This window comes from Diceros bicornis, chromosome 23, assembly GCF_020826845.1.
Source record: "Diceros bicornis minor isolate mBicDic1 chromosome 23, mDicBic1.mat.cur, whole genome shotgun sequence".
NCBI lineage: Eukaryota > Metazoa > Chordata > Mammalia > Perissodactyla > Rhinocerotidae > Diceros > Diceros bicornis.
The window spans coordinates 36,208,257-36,235,221 of record NC_080762.1 but is presented as its reverse complement, the minus strand read 5'-3'; positions in this window follow the sequence as shown (position 1 = coordinate 36,235,221).

Here is a 26,965-nt window from a genome sequence, read left to right as displayed (position 1 = left end):
TTTTCTTTTTAACTTGGGTTTAAAAGTTTAGTGTACACAAATGCTACAGAGTCATCTTATTGTTTTTTAAAGTTCTTTTTCAGAGACTCAAGGCTCAAATACCAGGGTCTAAGAAAGTCAGATATGCCAGTTTTTTCATTCTTCATCATGACTTCTACTTCCCTGCTCCCCAAACTTATCATGGCCCTGATTTGAAATGATGAATTCGAAAGCAATATTTCAAAAAGTCTTTTTCCTTTGTACAAGTGAAAAATCAGATTTCAGTGATAGTTTATAGGTAAAAGTGATCTTTAGCCTTTTCTTAGGATTTGAGTTAGGTTTACACATAGAGGTACATGATCTTTGTCCTTGCTTTAGAATTCAAGTAACTATTTTTTGAAAGCCTGATAGCCCTTTACATAAGCTCTATATTTGCTGCAATATAGCAACCAAAGAATACTTTAACTGCTGCTGTGGACCACTTCTTTTCATTATATGCATTTGCTTATTAATAAGAAGGTGCTTAGCTGCATGTTAGGAAAATTTAACTCTCCAGAAGGCCGTTTATGTGGATTGTGTTAAAAAATATATATTTTTTCTGAACGATCTGAAAAACTGCTATTCTCCTATCCTCAGAAGCTTAAAAATAAACCTCTTAGGCTTCAAGCAGAATAATTGTTTAATACGTACATAAAGATGAATGGATTTTTTTCTTACAATATGGCCATTGTCTTTCACTGAGTTCTATGGACATTAGCATTAAAGTTCCTGCGACTAAACTGCTCTTTAAACTCCATGATAGTAACCTGGAGCCCTCTGTGGAAGGCTCTCAAGAAATCTGACACAACCAAGATATTTTTCAAAACTTGTGTTTTTTCGTTGGAAGTTGTGCATATTAAAGAGCTTGTACTTCACAATGTAAATATGAGAAGGCATATTTTGAAAGTGCTAGTATGTTTTTTTAAGAAATTCATTTATATTTTTCTGAGATGATTCTGTCTGAATTTTTAAATAGACACAGAAGCAGGGTCTGACCTATCATTATTAGGTCGGGGAATAACAGCGCTTTGCAAAGATTCAGATGAAAAATTTGGTAACGGCAACTTTTTCTCATATTCTTAAAATTTAAGATAAAAATGAAGGGCCAGTGTGCAGAGGCTTCATGAGTTTTACTCAATAAGCCAGCAGGAAAGAAAAAGAATATATTTTTAACGAGGTACATGAAAATGTGTTGGCTGTATTTTAGATTTTGATTTGTTTTTAGTGATTTAGACGTCTATTATATTTCTATAGAATTGATATTGATCATTTCAATGTTTGTTTCTAAGAGTTCTTATTTTGTGCTAAATAAAAAGTACATACTATGTTAAAATCACAAATACTGCAGAATTTTTCATAACTTTATATACCCTGTCTTTTAGTATTCATTTGAATGTGGCATTGTTTTTAGCTAGGTATCCCCGTGTTGCTGTTTGTTTGTTTAGAATTATAGATAATATACTTCAATTCATTTTCTTAACATATTCCTAGATATTTTAATATAGGAGCTTGTATATGGTGTTCCAAAGTTATTTTATGATGGTAGCCTCACATTTTATAATACATTATTAATCTGCTAGGCTAAAAACCAAAGCAGTCTATGAGCCTTCAAAGACATTCTAAAAAATAAAATACCGTTACCTAGAAGCATGATTTCAGTAGCGAAACTTTCTGAATTGTGGTTCATATATAAATATATTTTGAGAGAAGTTCTTGTACCAAAGTTCAAGGTCCTGATATTTACATAGTTCCTTTACATAGTGCACCACGTTGATTTGTGAGGAAATGAAGGGAATTTAAATTAAAATTTTGGACCATGAATGTAAAATTGCTAGATATTTGCACATAGTACAGGCTTCGGGGGGAGATTTTTTTAAGTTATCCGTATGGCAGCAGAACTTTTAATAAACAATAGTTCTAATAACAGATTCTTTATGGAAACAGAAAATGGAATTTATGAGGTGACATTTTGAGTATATAAAGAAAAATGAAATAAGATTAGCTTTATTTTCCTGTTTCCCCCCAGCCTTGCAAAGGTTTAGTTGCTGAATTACCACTTATAATTTGTTTTTTCATTCCGTGCATGCATTTCATTAACCTATTCCTGGCTCTGCAGCCAGCGTGCAGAGAAAATTCAGCAGAAGGATTTCTGAGCAAATTGGCTACAGCACACTATAGGACATATTTCAGAATGCAAGGGCAATTTGATAACTTCTACTGTGCTTTACATTAATAATATGAAAAGTTTCATTTTGTTTAAATAGTATCTTAGAGTATGTGTTATTTAATAATATTTAAGTAAAAGTTTATGATGTATTACCAGACACTCAAAATTTAATGAATTGCTTACTGAAATTATTCTGACTGCTTCAGACGCGAGATTAAATAGATTAGCATTGAAGTTCAATTCTGGGATTTTGCCACGTACTCGAAGAACTATTGGAATAGTAGGAAAAGTTTTTTGTAATATAACTGATATATCTCTGAAATAGTTATGAGACTCATGCAATAAAGGCTGAGGATATTACAAACAGAGGAAATAGTAGAATTCTCTGAATATAACTAAATGCCTCCTTTCATTCTTTAAAAATTTTATTTTTTAAGAGAACGCTCAATTATGTATAATACAATGGCACAATTGGGCATAAATAATTAAAATTGATGTTGAAATGCATAAAATTATTTTTCATGTCAAAGTTACATTTAAAGTTATATTTTTCTCTGACTTTAATTTTATACATTTGCATTCCCCAACAGAGAATGCTCGAAATGGCTCAGAATGTCCCACGTGAGAGGATAAGATGAATCTGGGGATTTAAAGATTGCAGTGATTCTGAAAAAAAAATTCTCAAAGTTAGAAGGCACTTTAGTTCACTTTCTGTCCAGTAATTCCCCCATCGTCTCTAAAAATCCAGCATTCTCTGGCACTATTTTGTAGCTTAGTATCTGTTTGAGCCAGTGATAGTTCACTCACTACGCCCCTGCAAAAAGGGATGCCCTCTTATGTTGGGATATTTTAAGAAGCAAGTAGTTTCTGCTTATTTTGAGCTGAAATCTGCCCTACAGTAACTTCTATTTGCTAGTTTGTGTTCTGTGGGAAAAAGCTACCAGAATGCTACTCATTCTCTACAAAAAAGATCATCAAATCCAGCTATTGTTCCATTTCTCTGCTTTATTTTATAGCAAAACTCCTGAAAGAGTCAGTTCAATTCACTAAATATTTATGGAGCATCTGACACTGTTTTAGGTCCTTAGAATATAAACAAACAAAACAAAGATCCCTGACTTAAGGAATATCCTATTCTAGTTGGGATAAGAAAACAAAAACAGTAAGTGTACTAAATGACTTAAAGACACAATTGGCTCTACTTTCTTTCCCTTTTCTCTCACCTATCCCTGTCAGGCTTTTGTCCCTGCCCTTCTTCTGAACTGCTCCTGACTAGACAACTAGTGTCTCATTCTTCTTTCTTTCCTCTTCATTTTTAGCCTTCATTGTCTTTTATCTTCTTAGCAGCATCTGACACCACAGATCACTCCTTCCCTCCTTTTTGAAATAATTTCATTATTTTCAAGACACTACTGGCTCCTAGCTTTTTTTTCCTGATTCATTGGCCGCCCTTTTTATTCTCCTTTGCCAGCCTCTCCTCTTCCAGGTCTGTAAGTGTCCCAGAGCTCTGTACCCAGGGCTTGTCCTTCCCCTTTTTTCCCCCTCTGCCTATACTTACCTCCTGAGTGATCTCACAGTTTCATGGCTTTAATGCCTTCTATTTTCTGATGTCTCCCAAATGTTCTATAATTCAAAGAATCTAAGATCCTATTGACTATACGATGCACTATTATTTTACATACTACTAAGAAAGAAAAAAAAAGTTCCAATTCTCATTGTAAGACAACATTGATTGTAAGACATGTTCCAATATAACGATATTAAAGTATGAAAAAAAAGGTGTATCATAGAATCAGTGAAATGTGGCCTATGTCCTGACCTTTCCTCTGAGGTCCAGACTCATATATCTCACTGCGTACGTAACATCTCCATTGGATTGTCTGATAGGCATCTCAGGGTAGCATTTCATGAATAGAATTCCTGATTTCCACCCATTCCCAGACTTGCTCTTCCTCTAGTCTTCTCCGTATCAATAAACGGCACCCCCATTCATTCAGTTGCTTTGCTTAAAACCCCAAAGATAGACTGTGAATCTGAGTTTTCAACCTTGGCACATACCCTACAATCAGCAAGTCTTCTACCTTCAAATGAATCCCCCAATTTGGTTACTTTCACTATCTCCACTACCACTCTTGTTCAAGACACCTTTATGTCCTGCCTGTATTACTGAAATAGTATCCTAACTGGCCTCCAGAGTCCACTCTTGCTCCCACGCAGTTATATTTCACATACAGCCAGAGTGCGTTTTTAAAAACAAACATCAAGGGCCGCCCCGTGGCTTAGCGGATAAGTGCACGTGCTCCGCTACTGGCAGCCTGGGTTCGGATCCGGGCACGCACTGTCGCAGCGCTTCTCCTGCCATGCTGAGGCGGCGTCCCACATACAGCAACTAGAAGGATGTGCAGCCATGACATACAACTATCTACTGGGGCTTTGGGGGAAAAAGGAGGAGGATTGGCAATAGATGTTAGCTCAGGGCTGGTCTTCCTCAGCAAAAAGAGGACGATTAGCATGGATGTTAGCTCAGGGCTGGTCTTCCTCACAAAAACAAACAAACAAACAAAACAAACAAACATCAAATCACACTACTCCCAACTCAGAACTTCCAGAAGCTTCTCTTTATACTCAGAATAACATCCTAACCCTTCCATTGGCTCACAAGGCTTTGCATGACCATCGCCTTCCCTCTCTGACTTTATTCCCAGTCACTCTTCTGTGATCAGAGGCTTTCAGTCACTCAGTTGTTTTTGCTGTTCTTCCAAGGCACCACAGTAGTTTCTCCACTGCTCCCAGAACATTAAAACATTGCATAATTTGAAGCTCTGCTGCATGTCTCCATGATCTATCTTTATTCCTTCTCCCCGAGAGGTAACTAATTATTCCTTTGCTTTTATTTATGGTATTAACGTACGTATATGCCTCTAATGGTATATAACTTTGCTTTGTTCTTTGTAAATGGAATTACACTCTGTATGTTCTTATGTGACATGTTCTTTTCACCTAACATTATGATTTGATATATTGATATATATGATATATATATGATATACATATATATGTATATCATACATATGGATATATGATATATCCATATTGATATATATAGCTGTACTTTATTCATTTTCTCTGCTGTATAGTATTTCATTGCATGGATATACCAAATTTATTATTCATACATTTAACTATAGACAGATTTTTTGGGGGGCTATATTAACAGTGCTGCTATGAACATTCATGTGCATGTTTCAAGATGCGATTGTTGAAATATTTCACTGGGACTGGATTTTGGGTCATAAGGAATGTACTGTATATCTTCAACTTTACTAGGTAATACCAATAATTTTCCAGAGCAGTTGCATCCTCCAGCAGCATATAAAACTACCTATAAATAAACAACCTCATGAAAGCTTGGTATTGTTAGTCTAGTACTTTTTTTTTCCAATCTGATGTGTGTAAAATAATATTGCATTATTTTAAGTTACATTTGCCAGATAATTTTCATTAGTACTTATTTTTCTGTTACATTCCTGTTTGTGGCTTTGCAAATTTTTGTATGGGATTTTAAGATGGTTTTAAATTTATTCAAAGGAGATTTTCCCCCTTGGATAATAGTATTTTATTAGTTAAATATTCTGCAAGTATTTCCCATTTATTGTTGCTTAACTGTCTTTCTTCAGTATTTTTTGATGAATAATAATTCTTGATTTTACTGGAGAATTAACTTTTCTTTTTTGTACTTTTTACATATTGTATAAAATATCCTTCACAACTCTGAGATCTCACAGATATTCTCCTATATTTTATTTTAAATGTTTTAAAGTTTAAAGTGTCTTCTACATTCAAGTATTTAATCCATTTAGAATTGATTTTTGTGTGTAGTGGGGGTAATAATTAAATTCCGTTTTTTTTTTTCATTTCATATGGAATACCAACTATTCCAGCACCATTTATTTAAGGGATCAGCCTGTGACGCCAACTCTATCCCAAATCACAGTTCCTTATATATTGGGACTCTTTCCAGGCTCTCTATTCTGATCCATCATTGGTTAATTTGTCTGTCTCTGTGCCAATACCACTCAGTCTTAGTTGCTATAGGTTTTAACTAATTCTATGTAACTGGTAAAACTATTTCCCTGACATTGTTCTTGTTTTTCTGGAATATTTAGGTTATTCTTGGCTCTTTGATATTCTGCATGAATTTTAGAATCAGATTGTCAAATTCAACGAAAAAATTTATGTAGATTTTGTTTGGGACTTTATTGAATCTATGGATCAATTTTGAGAATCTTGACCATGATCAGCCCCCAATTAAATCTCTGGGCACTGAGTCTCTAATAAGTTTCCCTAGTAGACAACATTTCAAAAATGCTGTTTCACAAATTGCTTTGGGAATTAAGCACATCCTGTGTGACTCCAGTAGGAGAGGACTCTGGGAAGCTTGTGCCTAGTGTTCTCTGGATTTCCCTTTGCTGATTTTGTTTTGTATCCTTTCAGTGTAATAAATCATAGCCATGAGTATGACTACATGAGTCCTGTGAGTCCTTCAAGTGAATCTTGGGGACTCCCAAAACACTATTATGTTTGTCCATTATATTTTAAACTTTTTCATGACTTTATGTTTAGTGTCTCTTGAGAAGTTGGTACAGCTAGATTTTGTTTTTGTTTTTGATACAATCTGAATATTGTTCTCTTTTATCCAGAGTTTATTAATTACTTTAATAATAACTGATACATTGCAATTCACTTTTACCGTTTATTTTATGTTATCTATTTATTCTGCTTTCTCTATGCTTCTTTTTGTTCCTTTTTTTTCTTGCTTTCCTTTTGAATAACTAAATTTTTTTTTCTCATTTAAAATTTCCTCTTTGACTAGTTTGGAAGTCAAATTCTATTTCTATTATTTTAAGATTGTCCTGGTAATATGGATATAGATATATAACTTAAGTGTAAATTTAAACAATATCTTTGCCTTCTTCATGTAATACCCAAAGGACCTTAGAAAAATTTACTATAGTTACTCCTTTCTCCTCCATTATTTACATTCTAATTCAAATTTTTTTTGACAGTGAAAATTAGGTATCTTTATTATTGTTTTTGGTAGTCATTAATTTTTCTATTGGTCCATATTTAAATTTTCTTTGCTTGTCATTCCTTCTTGCATCTCAGATCTTCTATCTGCATTTATTTTTCTTCTGCCTCATGATTATCTTTTACAATTTCCTTTAGTATGGATCTGTAGATGGTAAACTCTCTCATCTTAGTTTCTCTAAAAATGTCTTTATTTTGCTTTTTTTAAAAGAAAATTTTTCTGAATATATAATCCTAAATTGAAGTTATTTTCTCTGAGCACTTTGAAAATATTATCTACTGTTTTCTGGTTTTCATTGTGGTGATTAGAAGTAAGCTGATCTTCTTTTAATTTATCCTTCTCTTTTCTCCAGATGCTTTTAAGATCTTTTCCTTATATTTTTGTCTGTGTGTGTTTTTTTTGTTTTATTCTTTTCATTTATCTGCTTTCTTTTCTTTTTACCTTTTGACCTCCTTCACCCTTTCTTTCCCTCCCCACTCCCTGCCTCTGGCAAACGCCAGTCTGTTCTCTATATCTATGAGCTTGGGTTTTTGTTTTTTTTTTCCTTAGGTTCCTCATATAAGATAGATCGTATAGTTTTTGTCTTTCCCTGTCTGACTTATTTTCCTTAGTATAATGCCCTCGAGGTCCATCCATGTTGTCACAAATGGAAAGATTTCATTCTCTTTTATAGCTGAATGATATTCCATTGTATGTATATACTACAATTTCTTTATCCATTCATCCATTGGCAGACACTTAAGATTGTTTCCATATCTTGGCTATTGTAAATAATGCTGCTGAACATGGGGGTGCATACATCCTTTCAAATTAGTGTTTTAGTTTTCTTTGGATAAATACCCAGAAGTTAAATTGCTGGATCATATAGTAGTTCTATTTTTAACTTTTTAAAGTATTTTTATTACTGTTTTTAATATATTTTTAATACTCCATACTATTTGTTATAGTGGCTGCACCAATTTACATTCCCACCAGCAATGCACGAGGGGTCCCTTTTCTCCACGTCCTCTCCAACACGTGTTATTTCTTGTCTTTTTGATAACAGCCATTCTAACAGGTGTGAGGTGATATCTCATTATGGTCTTGATTTGCATTTCCCTGGTGATTAATGATGTTGAACATCTTTTCATGTACCTGTTGACCATCTGTATGTTTTCTTTGGAAAAATGTCTATTCAGATCTTCTGCCCATTTTCAAATTGTTTGTCTTTTTTACTATTAAATTGTATGAGTTATTTATGTTTTGTATATTAGCCCCTTATCAGATATATGATTTGCAAATATTTTCTCCCATTCAGTAGATTGTCTTTTCATTTTGTTGATGATTTCCTTTGCTATGTGGAAGCTTTTTAGTATGATGTAGTTCTACTTCTTTATTTTTGCTTTTGGTGTCAGATTCAAAAAATCATTGCCAAGACCTATGTCAAGGACCTTAATGCCTATATTTTCTTCTAGGAGCTTTATAGTTTTAGGTCTTATCTTCAAGTCTTTAATCCATTTAGGGTTAATTTTTGTTTATGGTGTAAGATAGTGGTTGAGTTTTATTCTTTTGCACATGGCTGTCTAGTTTTCCTGACACCATTTCTTGAAGAGACTCTCTTTTCCCCATAGTATATTCGTGGTTCCTTTGTCGTAAATTAATTGACCATATATGTATGGATTTATTTCTGGGCTCTCTATTCTGTTCCATTGATCTGTGTGTCTGTTTTTATACTAATACCATACTGTTTTAATTACTATAGCTTTGTAATATAGTTTGAAATCAGGGAGTGTGATGTCTCTAGCTTTGTTCTTCTTTCTCAAGATTGCTTTGGCTATTCGGGATTTTTTGTGGTTCCATACAAATTTTAGGATTCTTTTTTCTATTTCTTTGAAAAATACCATTGGAATTTTTCTATGCTTTTACTGCAACTGTCTAGATAAGAATTTCTTTTTATCTATTTTTCTTAAAATTCAGTGGGCAGATTAAAATAAATATACTCCTTATTTTATAATAATTAATTTTAGATTTGCAGAAAAGTTGTGAAGATCGTACAGAGAGTTCCCATATACCCTACACTCAGTTTCCCGTATTGTTACCATTTTACATTAGTATGGTACATTTGTCATGACAAAAGAACCAATATATTGATGCATTAACTAAACTTCAAACATTATCCAATTTTGTTAGTTTTTATCTAATATACTTTTTCTCTTCCAGGATCCCATCTAGGATACCACATTACATTTAGTTGTATGTGTCCTTAGGCTTTTCTAAGCTGTGACAGTTTCTCAGACTTTCCTTTGTTTTTGATGACCTTGAAATTTTGAGTTGTACTGGTTAGGTATTTTGTAGAATGTCCCTCCATTGGAGTTTGTCTGACGTTTTTCTCATGATTAGACTGGGGTTATGGGTTGTTTTTTTTTTGAGAAAGATTGGCCCTGAGCTAACATCTGTTGCCAATCCTCCTCTTTTTGCTGAGGAAGATTGGCTCGGAGCTAGCCCATTTTCCTCTATTTTGTATGTGGGATGCTGCCACAGCATGGCTTGATGAGTGGTGTGTGGGTCAGCGCCCAGCATTCAAACCTGCAAACCCTGGGCCACCAAAGCGGAGCATGCAAACTTAACCTCTATGCCACTGGGCCGGCTAGGGTGTGGGGGTGGGGTTATGGGTTTTTGAGACTAAGACCACAAAAGTAAGTAAAAAGATCATTCTCATCACACATGGTATATGCTATCAAAATGACATCATCACTGATAATAACCTTCATCAGCTGGCTGAGGCAGTGTTTGTCATGTTTCTCCACTGTAAAGTTACCCTTTTATCCCCCTTTGCATATTGTACTCTTTGGACGGGAGTATCTTTTTTTCTGGGAGCAATAGGCAATAGGCTTTTTGTGTTCTGCATTTTTTTACCAGGAGAAGTAAAACAATCATTAAATGATGGTTTCATGCCTTTTCCCCCCTGTTTCATTAACACTCTAACATTTACCCCGAGAATATTTAGCAAAGTCTCTGATTTCTTTATTTGCATCTGTTCATGTGAGTCCTGGTTATGGAACTTGGTATTGGTTGTAGCCTATATTGTTCTGTTTATGAACTGAGCAAGGCATGGGTCTGAGCAAGATGTGAATCCCAGGCTCTGGGTCTTAGAAAAAGCAGTTATGAAGGCTTTGGGACTTGAGGATAAAACAGGGCCATCTTTATAAAATTCTAGGGACTTGGCTAGTTAGGATTTTAGGGTAATGAAGGAAGACATAGGCTCAATCAGTTTAGGGAATAGACTTATAGTGGGGCTTGGATTCCACAGAAGAAATCTCATTCCATTGGGATTTCCAGAAAGTTCTTGGATTACAGCAACTAAATTTTTAGTTATCTAATATGATTTTGAGCCATGCAAGTGAGCACATCTCTGCAAGATTCCTTGATGGGGAGATTTCACAGAGGAAAAGAGGAGGCAGGTTAGCTGGTCCATTGACCTTTAGCACAGACTGGTAACATTTGTTACATTCCCTATATCAGATGTTACCCAGGCTGTTTATATTTGTTATTCTATTTTAGACTTGTGAAAACTCTGTGAAATTAAGCATTTTAAAAATCCCTCTTTCACAGATGAACAAACAAGACTCAGATTAAGTAATTTATTTGAGGTCATAAGTCTTTTGACTCTAAAATCTTGCTGTGTTTCTAATACATGCCAGCCCCTTATTCCATAGATTATATACAGAGTCAGTTCTGGAGGACATGAGTGCCACATAGGTCACCAAGGCAGAAACTTGAACAGAAGATGAACTAGATTAGTTAATACAATTCTCCAGGTGTTTGGTTAGAATGCTCTAAATTCCTCCATCTCAACTCCACATAGACCTATAGTCCCTAGGGACTGGGACAAAGCTGAACCCATTGGTGAGGATCAAGTAGATTCTGTGAAACTTAGAGCCTGGCAGAGCCAACAGCACCAAAAGCATATATAAATGTGGAGAGAAATTCAGAATAAATGGCTGATCAAAGTGATAAAAAAATCATAGGGGAAGAGGTTTGAGGCAGAAAGAATTTGTATGTCTCTAACTCACTAAATGTTTATCAAATGAATCCTTTGCATATGATACTTTGTTTTGGGACAAGTAAAGCAAAGAGGAATATGGCACCTTTTCTGCTCTCAAAGAATTTATATTATACAAATTACCTTAATATGATGGAATGGAATAAATAACAAATAGAGGAACATATGATCTATGAGATCATAGAGCATTTACATAATTGGAGCATTAATGGAAGGCTTAACAAAAGAGGAGTCACATAAACTATTGAAAGATAAGTAAAAGTTTTTCAAGCAGCAGAGCAGGTGACAAATTTCATGAGGAAGCAACATGGGGAACAGCAAACATATGAGTTGTCCAAGAACATAAATGAGAAAAATGTGTGAATTCTATTTGGGGAAATGACACAGATAGAATAAGGTAGACACAATTGTTTTTGCCCACTGAGTACTCGTTCTGCCTTCTTATGATCACAGAATGTTTATTTGACTCTGGGGTACTACCACTCCCCCATCTTTCAGTCCTGATGGTGTAGGCCTAGCAAATTAGCATATTCCTTCCCTGACCACAATGATTGGTTCAAATATGGGCATGTGACTCGTGGGTCCACTGAGATTCAATCCTGGGGCTTGATTGGAATTAGTTGGGAAAAAGATCTCTTTCTGCTGAGGTTGCTAGGCTGTGACGATGGGCACCTTTAGCAGCCAGGGACCACCATAAAGGGAGAGCCTGTCTGAGAATGAAGCATCCAGAGAGAAAGTCAGAGCCAATAGTCAGAGCCACTGAGCTTGCCCTGAATTTTCAGTTATGTGAACAAATTACCACACCCTCCTCATTTCTTCTTCTTCTTTTTTGATTGACTTTATCTGAATTGGGTGTGAATTGTTTGTAATGAAAAGAATCCTGGCTAGTATACAGGGCTTGGGGGCTCCATTTTGGAAACTGTGAGCAAAGTAGAACGAGCAGTTGGATCAGTAGAAGCAGTTGGGCTATGTTGAAACTGGTAAGAAATGAGGCTGGAGAAGTATAATAACACAAGTTGGCACAGAGCTGAGGAGAGAATTGATAGATTAACAAATAGGAGTCATTCCAGTGTTTTTTGAGCAGTAGACTGATGCAGTGAAGATTTTAATCTTTGTCTCTTTCTTCAGCGTAATTTTTTAGTTTTATACTCTCTCCCCGCTCTTGCATTGGTTGAGTTTACAGCAGTGCTGGTTTTGTTCCTTATGAGTATCTTCTATTGTAGAACCTAGCACTTGAATTGATCAAAACTCCAGATCTCAGATTCTGTGCCTCTCTGAAAAGAGACAAGGAGAATTTTCTACAGATGATACACAGTGAGCACAGCCTCACAAGATACCTCTCAGTTGGATTCCATATTTTCCTCTTCCAAATTCATATACCTCTGAATTAGTATTTCTCTCATGGCAATAAACACAGTGTGACTTGTGCTATTGTTACATGGGCACTTGTCTTCAAATTACCTCACCCCCTCCCCCTATAGCAGATTGTAGCCTCCGTGTTGGGCGGGTGCTAAACATTGTGCATATTTTAGAAGAAATTTTTCACAGTGCCAGTCCATTCTCTTGAATACAATAGGTAGTCAAATGCTTGTGGGGAAAATTTTCCTTTAAATAGAACCACTATTACATTTCTATTAAAGCAGGTATTAGTATCTAGGCTTAGAGAATGGTTACCTGTTAGAAAATTTGGTAACTCATTGAACAATTAAAAGAAGAAATAACTCACAGAAGAGACTGTTTTGACATTTTGAATATGCACATGTATTTATCCTAAGAATAGGAGATAACTATACTATTTTCTCCACAGGTCACGGAGAAGCCTTGGATGTTTCTGGGCGTATAATTCTTCTCACTCTTTGTGTCTCCTGATCTCTTTTTATGCTACACTCAATTTTCTTTTTCAAAAAATTATTACCTATATGTAGAAACCCCCATCTATCGGAGGTGGAGCTCAATTCTGCCCATCTTTTCCTCCCACAAGCTTTTCCCTTGAAAGTGAGCTAGACTTAGTGACTCAATTCCTTAGAGTAAGGAAAGGGAAAAGAGTTAACCTTACAGTGGGGAATCCTGGCAAGCACTCTCTTAACCAAGTGATAACGGTTAACATCAACAATGTTGTCGTGTGGATAACACAGATCCCTGATGTGATGTGATGAGAAGGGCACTTCACTTCTGTTGTTTCCTTCCCCCAAATCTGTAACCCTAATGTAATCATGAGAAAAACAACAGAAAAGGCCAAAATAGGAGCCATTTCAGGATCTTTGGCCAATACTGCTTTAGACTGTCAAGGTCTTGAAAAACAAGAAAAGACTGAGAAACTGTCAAAGAACAGAAGAGATTGGGGAGACATAACAACTAAATACAATGTGGTCCCTGGATTGGATCCTGGAGCAGAAATAAGACATTAGTGGAAAAACTGGTGAAAGACAAAAAAATCTGATAGTAGTAGTGTACCAATGCCAGCTTCTTTGTTTTAACAAATGTATCATACTAATCTAAGATGTTAGCTAATCTAAGATGGGGCAAACTGGGTGAAGGGTGTATGGGAACTCTCTGTAGTATCTTTGCAACTTTTCTGTAAATCTAAACTTATTCCAAAATAAAAGTTTATTTAAATAATTGTTATGAAGTATCTCAGTAATTTAAAAGGTTAAGAAGAATATAATTGACACCATGTACCAATTATCCAACTTAAGAAAAATTAAAAATATAGTTAAAGGGGCCGGCCCGGTGGCGCAAGCGGTTAAGTGCGCGCGCTCCGCTGCGGCGGCCCGGGGTTCGCTGGTTCGGATCCCGGGCGCGCACCGAAGTACTGCTTGGTAAGCCATGCTGTGGCGGCGTCCCATATAGGGTGGAGGAAGATGGGCACCGATGTTAGCCCAGGGCCGTCTTCCTCAGCAAAAAAAGAGGAGGATTGGCGGATGTTAGCTCAGGGCTGATCTCCTCACAAAAAAAAAAAAAAAAAAAAAAAAAAAATATATAGTTAAAGTCTTCTATGCATGCCTCAACAATCCTGATACCCTTTTCATGAGAGGTAATTACTATTCTAAATTTGTCTTGATCATTTCTGTGCATATCTTTATGTTTTTTCCTACATACATATGAATCCATAGACTATATTTAATATTGTGTTAAATATTTTAAGCTTGAATTAATGATAACATATTGTATGTATATATTTTTTGGCTTGCCTTGTTCACCCATTAATATGTTTTTTTTTTTTTTTGTGAGGAAGATTAGCCCTGAGCTAACATTCTATGCCAATCCTCCTCTTTTTGCTGAGGAAGATTGACTCTGGGCTAACATCTGTGCCCACCTTCCTCTACTTTGTATTGGACGCTGCCACAGCATGGCTTGACAAGCGGTGCATTGGTGCGCGCTGGGGATCCAAACCTGCGAACGCTGGGCCACTGAAGCAGAGCACGTACACCTAACCACTACACCACTGGGCCGGCCCCAATATGGTTTTGAATATCATTTATGAGGTTAATGGAGGCTGCTTCATTCATTCGTTCAACAATCATGTATTGTGCTTCACCTGCATGCCAGGCAGAGTACTGGGTGCTGGAGATTCCATAGTGAATCAAATATTCCTGAAAGGCACTGTGCTCAAAGATGGATATATAAAGAGTATTATTGATAAGGCCACAGTTGGATTGGGGAGCTATCACACTAAGAGGCCGTAACATGGATATTTGTTTCAACTTCAGTATTGTCTCTGAATACTCTGTTTTAGAGATTTTATCTTGATGGCCTGCAGACAGATTTTGTTTGTCAACTTAATGCCTTTTAAAATTCTGCATTAGTTCTCAATGGCATTTAAAAATTAAGAGATTTCTCATGGTGATTTGGATTTTCACCTTCTCTGGAAAAATCTGGCCCCGTTGGGCTGATTCCCACATGGTTACCACTGGGAGGAGCAGAGGAGCTGCAGCTCTCCAGGTCCTGGCAGCCCACTTTGCTCTTTACAGGACTGCCCTGCTTCCTGCACAGCTTGGGAGATTTGTGATCTTTGAGCTGTACGACAGGTATGTGTATGTTCCTCATTACCCACATACAATCTCTTAAATGTTGTCATTGATAGTGTCCATAAATACAGGAAAGCTAAGAGATGTGTATATACCCACACACAGCTTGAGATTTTCAACCCTGTTTGTGCTTAGGCAATCCTTTTTTTTTCTTCCAACAGAGTGATATCATTTCTTATTAATACCCAAACCTTTCTTTCTACAAGTCAGTAGTTTTCTAAATTTCATGCTTTTACTGCAGTCCATTCCACTGTTTCTTGAAGGCCTAATATGTGCAGAACATGATTCTAACTGCTGAAGTGATTCAAAGAGATACATAGCTAGTGCCTGCCTTCAAGGATATTGTAGGATAGTAAACACATCAACAGTTATCTTTGTAATTCAGCTTATTTATTGAACACTTGCTGTGAGCTAGGAATGTGCAAAGGAAACTTGCATATGCAAGGAGAACAACATGGGTGAAGAAGACATGATTCTTGTCCTCAGGTACTTTATGATCATCTAGGGCAGTGGTCCTCAGAGTTGCATGTGCGAACATGGAGATTCTTAAGTCCATGTGCACAAGTTCTGATTCAGTGATTGAGGTAAGGTCTGGGCATCTCCATTTTTAACAAGTATCTCAGGCAGAGGCAAATTCACTCTGAAGTTAACAGGGCTTAAGTGGCAGGGCCTCTCTCTGGCTCTGTGAATTCTGGAAGTTGCTGGGAGTTATATTCTGAGTGGAGAGTGGGGAGCCAGGTTTCTACCAAGATCCATTTCTATACAAGCACTGTTGGTAAATTTCCTAAAGTAACCTCAATTTTCAAGGCTCCAGTAATTTGTTGTGATTTCTTTTCTTGTGCTAAATAAATATTCACATTTGTATATAACTTTGATTCACAACCTTGTATTCTTTTCCCTAAAATAAGCTCACCAAATGACATAAGCTTCAGGCTGCTAGCCTCTGGTGAATCTCATGCACGTTGTCCCTGGACCAATCTTTGACAAATGCTGATCCAGGGTTTATGGAACAGAGTGGGAAATAGAATATCAACAACTACATATAATGCCTGAGAGAAGTCATAAGGATTGTCTTTATAGAGTTGAAGGTAATACTACAGGTGACATGGAAGTAAAATTTAATTTTGACTAGGAATTTTAGGCTTTATGCCTATCAAGTATGGGACACCTGATGCCAGTCTGCCATGCAGTGGCAGTTTGGATAATTTCACTCATTTGCTAAATATAGTCCCTTCACAGGGATGTGTTAGAGGAATGCCTAATTGTGGGTATCTATTTTTTTTTAATTATTTGAGTATTGTTAAATTGATGGGAATGTTCTTTAGAGTCCACCCCTCAATTATTCTGCCTTTGCTCTCCCTACCATCTGTAGCTGTTCAAAGTTGAGTCTACTGTTTTCTACACTCCTCCCACCTCTCGCCGCCACCTGCAAGCTCATACTGTCCCCCTTTCAGAGGCAGTCCTCACTGAGGCAGAAAGTATTTGAACAGTCTCGGCTCTCAACTCTACTGTATAAATTAGACTTTCAATTAAGTCCATAGCCCAGAGTTGGTGGCCTACCCAGGATTGCTTAGCTGTACATCCTTCCCACTTCTCAAAGTTTTGCCAAAAGCAGATCTGGAGTACAGGAAGTATACTTACATGTGGTCTACCTACATTACTTTTACTCCTCTTAACCTCCAGAAAAACCTTGCCCTGAGTTCTAGCACACCATAGACCATGATTTAGCCTAGTTAACCTAAAAGTTCAAACTGAACTTCTCAGAGTTACAATTCCTACTGATTGTCAGTTGTGACTATTGACTTTTGAAGAACAAGATTTGCTCAGAATCTGGGGCTGTGGATGGTCTGAAGTGATTTTCTAAAGTAGTATAGAGACATTTGGCCATGCCTCCTCTTCTTTTTACATTAGCTGATAATAACCCAATCGTAGCACAACTCTTAAAGGCAATGGGTGTGGTCAGGATCTTGCTGAAAGCAGATCCCGAGAGGTAATCCCTCCTTCTCTTAAAGATAAATAGGTACTGTGGTTTCTAGTTGTCTTGTATAATAACCTATTCCAACTAGCAAAGAAGGAATGAATGATTGAATCAATGAATGAATTGCAAGTTCTGATAACTATATATAATCTAGCATTTTTGAGCACCTTTTGCATGCTGGGCATTTTAATGAATGCTTTACATGCATTATCTTGATCTATTATGTAGGTGTTAGCAAACTCATTGTATATATAGATAACAAAGCTGAGATTTGATGACCCTGTATATCTTGCCCAAAGCCACACATCAATAAAGAGAGCTGAAATTTGAACTCAGATCTTATGGACTCCAAATTCATTATCTTTTAGAAATCAATAGTTGTCTTATTATATTTAAGGCATACTCCTCATAAGTCTATATGGTTTATACCCATGTACAATTTCTATACCTATTTATAGGGCAAGGTATTGATAAAAAATTAGAATCAATTAGGACCCCATGCAACCCAGAAAAAAGGGATCCTCAGCAGTGAGTGCGTTTAGAAGCCTAGGAGATTAGGTGGGGTATTTGAGATGACCCGGGGTGAAGGCAACAGGATTTCATGATAGATGCTCCTCAGATCTGTAAGAGTGTTTACTATTGACCAGGAAGAAGAGCAAGCTTAGTAGGAGTCCTAATTAGACACATGGAAACTTTATTCCTACTAGCTATGATAACTCTGACCAAGACCACATTTGGGCACATCCTAATTTATGTTGTAAAAGAAAATAACAGGGAGGCCAATGATATCACATCCTAGGATTAATATAAAGCGTTTTGTTAGTTATCTCCCTAAATAGCAGCCCTGTCACTCTGCCATTTTTGCATTTGGTAAAAGGCTCACCATCACATCATTTAACTGAACTGCTAAAATGTCCCAGCACAATCACTTCATGAGATGTTGGAGCTACTAATATAATTGCCCAAAGAACTATATACTTTATCTCCTCATTGATACTCTTAATGTGGAGTTGCCAACAGTGATGATTGTGGCATAGGAGCTCCAGGGGAAAGCAATAGAATCATTTCTGGCGGAATGGAGATGTCATCAAAGACAGAAGAGATCTTTAGAAACAATGCCACTGGCTGTACTTTTAAAGCTATGTAACCTGGGAGTATAGATTCCCACAGTGTGGCAGTGCTGGTTCTATCCAATAGTCATGCCTGTGGACCCAGCTCATGCTTCTTTCTCAGTGACTGTTTCTTTCATCGTCTCACAGACTTCTGGTGTGCTATAACTAGCTATGGGTCTGTCTTTTTCTCCCATCACCCTTTGAAAGAACATATGTTATTTTTCCTAGTACAGCACAAGATAACTCCACTAAAGAGCAGTTGTCTTTAAGCCTGCCAAGCCGTATAATGTTTGACTCACTTTTCCAGCCCTTTCCCCTGAGAAAAAAATAGTGAAATCTCAGAAAAGTTTACCGAGGTATGCTGTATGTTGCTTAACAGTCCTGTTGCTTCTAAAGAAACAAAATGAACACTATCCAAGGCCAAACATCCTTTGAGAATGTGGACATGTATCATTCCTTTCTAGACTGCTGGATAACTTTGTTCAATATTTTTTTTGTTTGGAATTTGAAAAGGCAATATTTGAAATTTGAAATCCCCTGGTTTCAAACCAGAAAGGATTTTGGGTGCCCTGGGGATAGGGATTTCAACTTCCTCTTCTCAGGGTCCTGCACAGTGCCTGGTGTGTAGTAGTCTCAATGGGGGTGAGTCACACTAACTAGAAGGCACCCAGGGTGTTTCATGGTCACTTCCGCATGCCCGTAGACACTTCCTTTTGATGCTGAATGAGATTTACATGAAGGCATACGCGCATTTATGTTTACCCTTCTTTCAGGGACAGTGCAGCTCCAAGTGCCCTCTGCACGTGTGATTAAATATTAATTAGGCTTCTAATATAAGCAAGTGAGTTCACAGGCCCAAGTGTCACATGAATAATTTATGAGGTACCCGTAGGCTCAGCCTGGAAAGCTGATTGGCCACCTTGGATTTGTATAATTACGAAGTTTCATTATTAACAGTGGAAACGGTGGAGAGATTTGCCTAGCTTGAGGGACTTTGAAAGCGTAAGCTGTCTCATTAGGGTAAAAGGGAATAAGGCAAAATATGCAAACTTGTTAGCAGAAAAGAAGGGGGGGATGAGATTTAAACTTAGCCTTCAAATATAACTATGGTACATGTGCATTTAAAAATATATAGTAAAATTGGTATTCTGATTGATAAGCATGTTCATTTTAAAATTTTAGTACACTGAGCAATGCTTCAAAGCTTTTGTTTTAAATCGAAGGCCAAAATCTTTAATATTTTACTGAAAAAGCCACAGGTAGCCTAATGGGCCCTGTGGAGTGAGGTTTGGAGGTAAAAGAATGAAGACAGTCCAGGGCTCTTGCTAGAATGTGTGTTGTGCATGCAATTAAATCTCAAGGTCAAACAATTTACAGACAATTACTTTTCTAACATCTCCAGAAATGCCTGCTTACACGTCTTTAATTTTAAATGATACTGATATTCCAATTCTCCCCAAAGGTTAATGCTGACTAAATCCAGCTGTGACCTGACACGATGCGACAGCACAGTGCCTAATTATCCTCTGGATAGTCATTTACTTGAAACCATTAAAGGAATAGGCTGAGAGGAAGATTTAGGACCCTGAAAAAATGTTAGCCTGACTTCTTTCTTCTTGAAGATGGGATGGGCTGAAAAATAAAAATAAAATCCCGCTAAATGTTAGCCATTTGCTTTGATGGCAGAAAATTGTTCATCCCACTCTGTTTTTTTACAGGTTAAATTGCTAACTAGTTCATTTTATCCATTGCCTATGGCTGGCACTAAATGTCAGTGACAAATTTTGCACTTGTCTTGAAGAATGAATTAAGTTATGCACAAAAGCTATAGTGCTCTTTTAAGACGAGTGAATTGCAGTGGGAAAAAAGTTCCTCTTTTGAAAAAGGATTATTTTGATTAAAGGCCTTTTCTATTGTAGCTGAAGACAGGTAGTGGTTTAAGATAATTCCGACAGTTACCTCCCACAGAGGCTGCAGTCCTTTACTAGAAATTTCTTTAACAGCACTTTTCTCAGATTATATACTATGATTATTATCATAAGACCATTAGTGACAGTGAATGAAATTACTAAAAAAATAAAAATAAAAAAAGCCCACCTAGTTTTCATTAACTAGAATAAAAATAATGTTTTTCTGTTGGGGGATCACCATTCCATCACTGTTACATAAACCTTTCACAGTGAGTTGCAATGGAAATTAAATAGGGACACCTATGCTTGCCAAAATGTTGCAAAAATGAAACCCTAGATCCTCAGGTAAAATATAATAGGAAAATATGACAGCAGCTGGTAGAGACTTTCATCTCTCTTGTTTTTACTTACTTGGCAAATGACTTCTGACTCATCGTCTCTTAATAAAACCGGCTATCAGAAGTTATAAAAGGAGATTTGCATCAGTCTTTTTTTCTGGTTTTGATTTTCCTTTACAAGAAATACTTTTGATTATTTAATATACAAAGTTTATAGTAGTAATTTTGTACTGAAGTATTTTAGCTAAATTTTAGCACTCGATAAACTAAATGGGTAAAATAAGAAAGCAGTTTTTAAATACAGTGGTAGTATGAACATAGCAAAGTTTGGGGTACTTGAAGGGGTATTTCACCTCTAGTTCAAATTGATGGGCATTTGTTTAGAGACAGGATTTACTAGGATGAATTCCAAGAATGTGACTATGATTAGTTTGTCATTTCTATTCTGCTAGTCCAAAATGTTTATTTGAAGGAGCCAAAATATACTGATGGTTTCTTAGTGGAGTAGTAAGAATATAAGATTTTTTAGTTAGAATTGTCCTTTCATCATAAGGGACAAGTATAACCACGCTTTGTTATAATACACCATTCTATTGTACTGTGAAACTATTATTGGGAATTTGATTTTAAAGAAAACTATAGTGATTAGTTTTTTTTTTTGTGAGGAAGATCAGCCCTGAGCTAACATCTGATGCCAATCCTCCTCTTTTTTCTGAGGAAAACTGGCCCTGAGCTAACATCTGTGCCCATCTTCCTCTACTTTATATGCGACACCGCCATAGCATGACTCGACAAGCAGTGCATTGGTGCACACCCGGGATCCGAACTGGCGAACCCCAGCAGTGGAGCGCGCACACTTAATCGCTTGTGCCACGGGGCCAGCCCCCTATAGTAATTATTTTTAAAACCTTAGTTAAATAATTACTTACTTGGGATCAGCTCTTTTAAATTGCATTTAAATTAATGAAATGAGTTGTCAAATCAGCCCTTACTAAAGTGATAGATAAATATAGGTGTTTGAACTTCTGTTAAGACCCTGTATTCAGCCTTGGCAAGGAATGGCTTTGGTGACCGAATGGTTTTCTCCTTTACCCCCCAGTCCCCTACCCATTCTCTAACCACTGCGAACCTGTTCTATAATTATGAGAGGCGTGAATGGCCTCTCAGTTGGAGTTGTCACTATCCTCATCCTTCCCAGCAAGAGTTTCAGTCTGATGATGCAGAACATGATTCTGAGGAAACAGCCCAGGCCTCAGTATTAGGGAAAAGAAGCCTCCCAGAATGTTGTTTAGGATAATTTTTCTTGGCGTGTGTGTGTGTGTGTGTGTGTGTGTGTGTGTGTGTGGTTTGGTGTGGAGAGGGAAGTGCCAGCTGAAATGAAACAGCATTTTATCTACAAAAGGTTGATTCTTATATGCTTTCCTGGGTTTGGGCTCACACCATCTCTTTGGCTGATTCTGTGATGGCCAGACACTCTATCACAGGGTGTGTGTGTCTGTGTTTTCCAAGACTGACGTCTCAGGAATTTGGACACTATGTAATGGAGATCATGTGGCATAGTCACCTCTTTGGAGTAGAGTGCACTAACGTGGTGCTGATTTTGCCTGGCTTTCTTCTTTCCTTTTTGTATTTTATTATCCATATAATTATCACATTAACCTTTTAGGCTTAAATAAAATGTTATTTATTTTTTAATACATAACTGTCAAAGAGCACTGCACCTGTAAAGTAGTTTAAAGTTTTTTTCCCCTTACATCAACTGCTTGTCATGGATTTCCATACTTTAAATTTTTTTATTAAGAAAATAATAGCAAAGATAAAATTATAGAGCTCAGTTCTTCTCTGCTGAGTTCAGTGATGGGTGTTTGCTAGGTGGGTTTTGTCTTCAAATTGTTCCCACTGTGACTTGTTGGCATTAATGAGGCTATTGGTAGGGTCAGAGGGAGGAGCAGGGAGCATTCTTTTCCCCAATGAAAATCATCCCTGTTATCTCCATATATGCGGCTGAGAATGTAGACCTATTACTAGAAAGTATTCAATATTGCAGGAGGTATGTAGTGAAGCCTAGAATATAGTTTGGTATTTTCTTCCACATGCAGCTTCTTGTATAATCAATCCCACTGTGTTTAGAGGTAAAATCTTATTATGCTTTTTTTCATGAAAACAGTGGAATTGGTTGGGCAAGTAGAAACTTGAGTCTTCTGCGGAAACGTAGACTGAGAGCCAAAGTAGTTTGATTTGTTAATAATTTGGGAATATAATAGCAAAATATCTTTTTTGTGCTTTAGCTGTAAATTCTGTCCAGTTACCTGCTGTCGTCAGTCAACATTTCTACAGAGTGCTTTTTTAGTGAATGTTTGAGCTTAAATATTAAAAAAATTTTTAGCATAATATTAACAAATTTCCACTTGAGAAATAATTTTACCACCTCAACTTGTTCAGCAAGGGCTGTAAATCATAAATTGACTTCCAATATGATTTAGTCCACATGACCTTTTCTCTTGAAAATATAAAGTTCATCAACACAAATTCAAGTTGTTGAGCATTTTTGTTTCCATTTTTTTTCATGGTGATATTGCTGTCCTGTACCTAACATTCTGTGTAGTCACATGTGCAGCAATTGCAAGTTCAATAGGAGAAATAGAGCATTGATAGAGTATTGGGTGCCCATAGGACATTTTATATTTGATTCTACCTTTGTTTGCAAAGTTCTTATTTATAGAAATGTTGTCTCCTTTATCCCCATGTACTTTTCTAAGAGAAGTCTGTCTCTCCTTTACTGCTCAGACTATTTTTTCAATGATTTCATTTTGATCTTATATTGCTAAATATTACACTAAGCATTCTCTCTTAAGAACTGTGTACTGTATTTCCACTTTTTAACTCTTAAATCCTGTTTTCTATCTCTATCACTTATTTCTAAACCTGCTAAGTTTAAATTGTCCCATTCTGCTCTCCCCATGGGTTTTCAGACCACAAAGCTTTTCATAGGCGACATAGGGCGCATCGGAGATGAGTCAAAAATGTTGAAAAATGACCTCACTTATGTAACCATAATGTAGACTTTAACTTCCTATAAAATCCATAAAATATCACTGTGTCTTTTCACTGACTTGGACATTGTAGTTGCCACATCATGGTTGTGGCATGCTATTATCTATAATGAAATAATCGAGTGAAATTAATACTTTTTCCTATCTAAAAGCTGGCAAGCTGATTTACTTGTTCCTAGCTCAGAAGGCCCAAGCACACTTTCCAAAAATGGGACATCACGCCGAACTCTCAGCCAAGTTTGTCCAACTTAGATCTCCTGCCTGTTCTATTTAGATCTTCTGTTTTCCCTTGAGTAAGTCTCTCTCTGTTTTGGCAGAAGCTGTGGTCTTACGAAGTCAGAGTCAGGCAGTTTGTCAGGGGATGCTAGCCGAGAGACCACAAGTGGGTATAGATCTTGGACATCCACTCAATGTTTATTTTATTGTTTGTCTGTGGGAAATTGGAGATAACTTGGAGTGTAGGTGTATTGCTTCAAGCAGACCCAACAGATGAAACATGTTGTTTTATAGAACAAACAAGTTACTGGTTATTTGCTTCATAACACTAATGATAATGACAATAGCAGCTATATTTTTTGCTTACTTAATGTGTAAAGCATGTATTAAGGATTTCTTAAGATGCTCTCATTTAATCCCACATTTACTCTGCAAGATAGTTATAATCTCCATTTTACAGATGCGCAAACTGACTTTCACTACTATACAATATGTATAGTGAATCTATTGCATCACAATAACTATTTTTTTGCTTTCATTTCAGTTTCATCTGTATTTAAATAGAAATACTCTATAACTAAAAAAAAGAATAAGTATAAATTATTTAGAGTGAAAGTTTGCACACATATTTTTCTCGTAAGATGCAAGTTATGGCTCTGGCTTTTAGCTTTTGTCTCTACCTCCTTGGAATATTTTGCTCTGCACATTGGCACAGGCATCTGTCTCTCAGACATTTGTGATCTTCAAACCAAATAAGATCACCAAAAACCTGTGGTAGTGTCATGATTTTATTTGGCATAGATGACTTAGAAATAGCCAATATGTTATGATTTTTATTTTCTATTATTATTAGTTTTTAGGAAATAGTACCTTAGTAAGCACAGAAGAAAATTCAGATTAACTTCATTTTAGATGTTGTTTCTTAAACCCTTCCTGGGATCTGATCTATGCTGACACTGTGGGCACTATATAAACAGTATGTTGCAGTGTTCCTTCTCTCCTTGTGCCCCCACTTCCCTCTCCATCCCAGTAAATCCTTTGAAGGTTTTATTATTCATGGGTGGGAAGACTGGAGTGAAAGCTACAGAATGATTTAACACTGTGGGAACTTAATCAATAAGAGTGTTGCCGAGAGCTCCCAGGAAAGGGTGTTGTTTTCCATCCAGATGATAATGAGGCCGAGTAGCAGCAACCTCTGGAGGAGGAGTGCTGGAGCAGCGATTCTTTGGTGGTGCTTTTGCTGGTTGCTAATTAATAGTTTTGAGGCCAGTGGGGCACCTTTTGGCCTCTCTGACATTTGCAAGCTTTTCTGTGGCTTGTCCCACATGTCTTTCCACCATCAGGGGTCACTCTCAACTGGATTGGAGTCTGACAAGTCTAATTGGCTCGAATCTATGCAGATTTAAACATCTAGCCCACATGCCAAAAATCTGATGTTTTCTCATGCTGCTTCTGAGTTCCTGGCATTATGGGATCGGTGCATGCCTGAATTATTATGTACCAGCTTATCCTTCTGTTAGCATGTTAAAGAGCAATTAGCTGGATGTGGTGTAAGAAATAGGGGAAAGAACATCAATGCAGTTCAGTTGTAAATGCCTTTTATACTTAAAAAAACTGTCAGACCATTGAGCATTACTGGTTGGAAAGCAGATTGAATTGTATAGTCAATTTTTTTAAAGGGTGAATAATTTCCCGAGCATTGGTTAAAAAAAAAGATCCTTGCTGGGCAAACATACAACGACGGTATAATGTAAATCACCCAAACATTCTTGATTTACTTACCTTGTCCCATTTCCTTTCCCCGATTTTACACTTCTCTCAACATTCTCAACTTTTATTGTTTTTTTTTTAAATTTCAACTTCCTTATACCTGGTTAGTGGCCAACTTGCTAGATGGATTTTCTCGTAGATTATGTTTTTTCATCACTGCCAGTTTATAGGATTCAGAATTAATGGCAGGATGCTGGGCTAGATGCACTCAAACTCAACCCAAGTCATTTGGATAATAAATTCTTGTTTTCTTGGAAATAATTTATTTTAATTGACCATTAAGACATGCACAGAATAATGTAATAGCTCTGCTGATATATTGCTTCATAGTTTATAAAATATTTTGTCATGTTTAATCTTCACAATAATCTTGAGAAGACAGTAGTTTAGGGTAGGTTAATATTCTTAAATTTATAAATAAGTATATTGATTTACAGAAAAATTAGGTGGCTTACCCAATATGCTTGTGCTACTGAGAGGCAGAGATGGTTTTGATCTCAAGCCACTTTTTCATCACAACATGTATGTATGAAAATAATTTGTCCAGTAGATTATTTCATAAACATCTTTTTTGACTATAGATTGTATACTAATTTTTTAAATGTGTTGGCTTAGTCTTAGAACTATCTAAGGAGTTTATGAAAGATAGCAAAAAGTGATGAGTAATTTTACCTATGTGTCATTAAAAAAAATTTTAGCACCAAAATGCTCTAGCGACTGAGGTTTCATTTGATTTCCACTTTCTGAGAGCTCTGTGTCATCTTCGATAATGCACCTGAAGACGTCAACTTTGCCATACTACATATGGAAAATATCAAATTAATTAATCCTTAAAAGTCTTACTTTTTATAAAAAAGACATATAAAAGTCAATTTAATGCTAATAATTTAAAATCACTTCTATGCTATTTTCAGCCTTTGTCTCAAACACTTGAGAAATCTGAGAATATCTTTTATTTATTTTTTCTTTTTTAATCATAGAATGTTGGCTTTTTTTTTGACAATTTTTTGGCATCTCAAAATTGCTGATGTCTTAAATCCCTCTTTCTGTCGCCTCACGATTTATTTATATTGTAGTTACAGTTTTGGCAAAAATATTATGAGATAAAAAGAAATGTGTGTGTAGTGTAGTGTGGTGGTTTCACAATAATTTAGAATTTTCTAGTTTTCAGTAGAGTTGATTACATGGAGTGTGGTGAACTACTTTTGTTTCTTGCTTTTGGTTTCTATTTGTGTAGTGTTAGA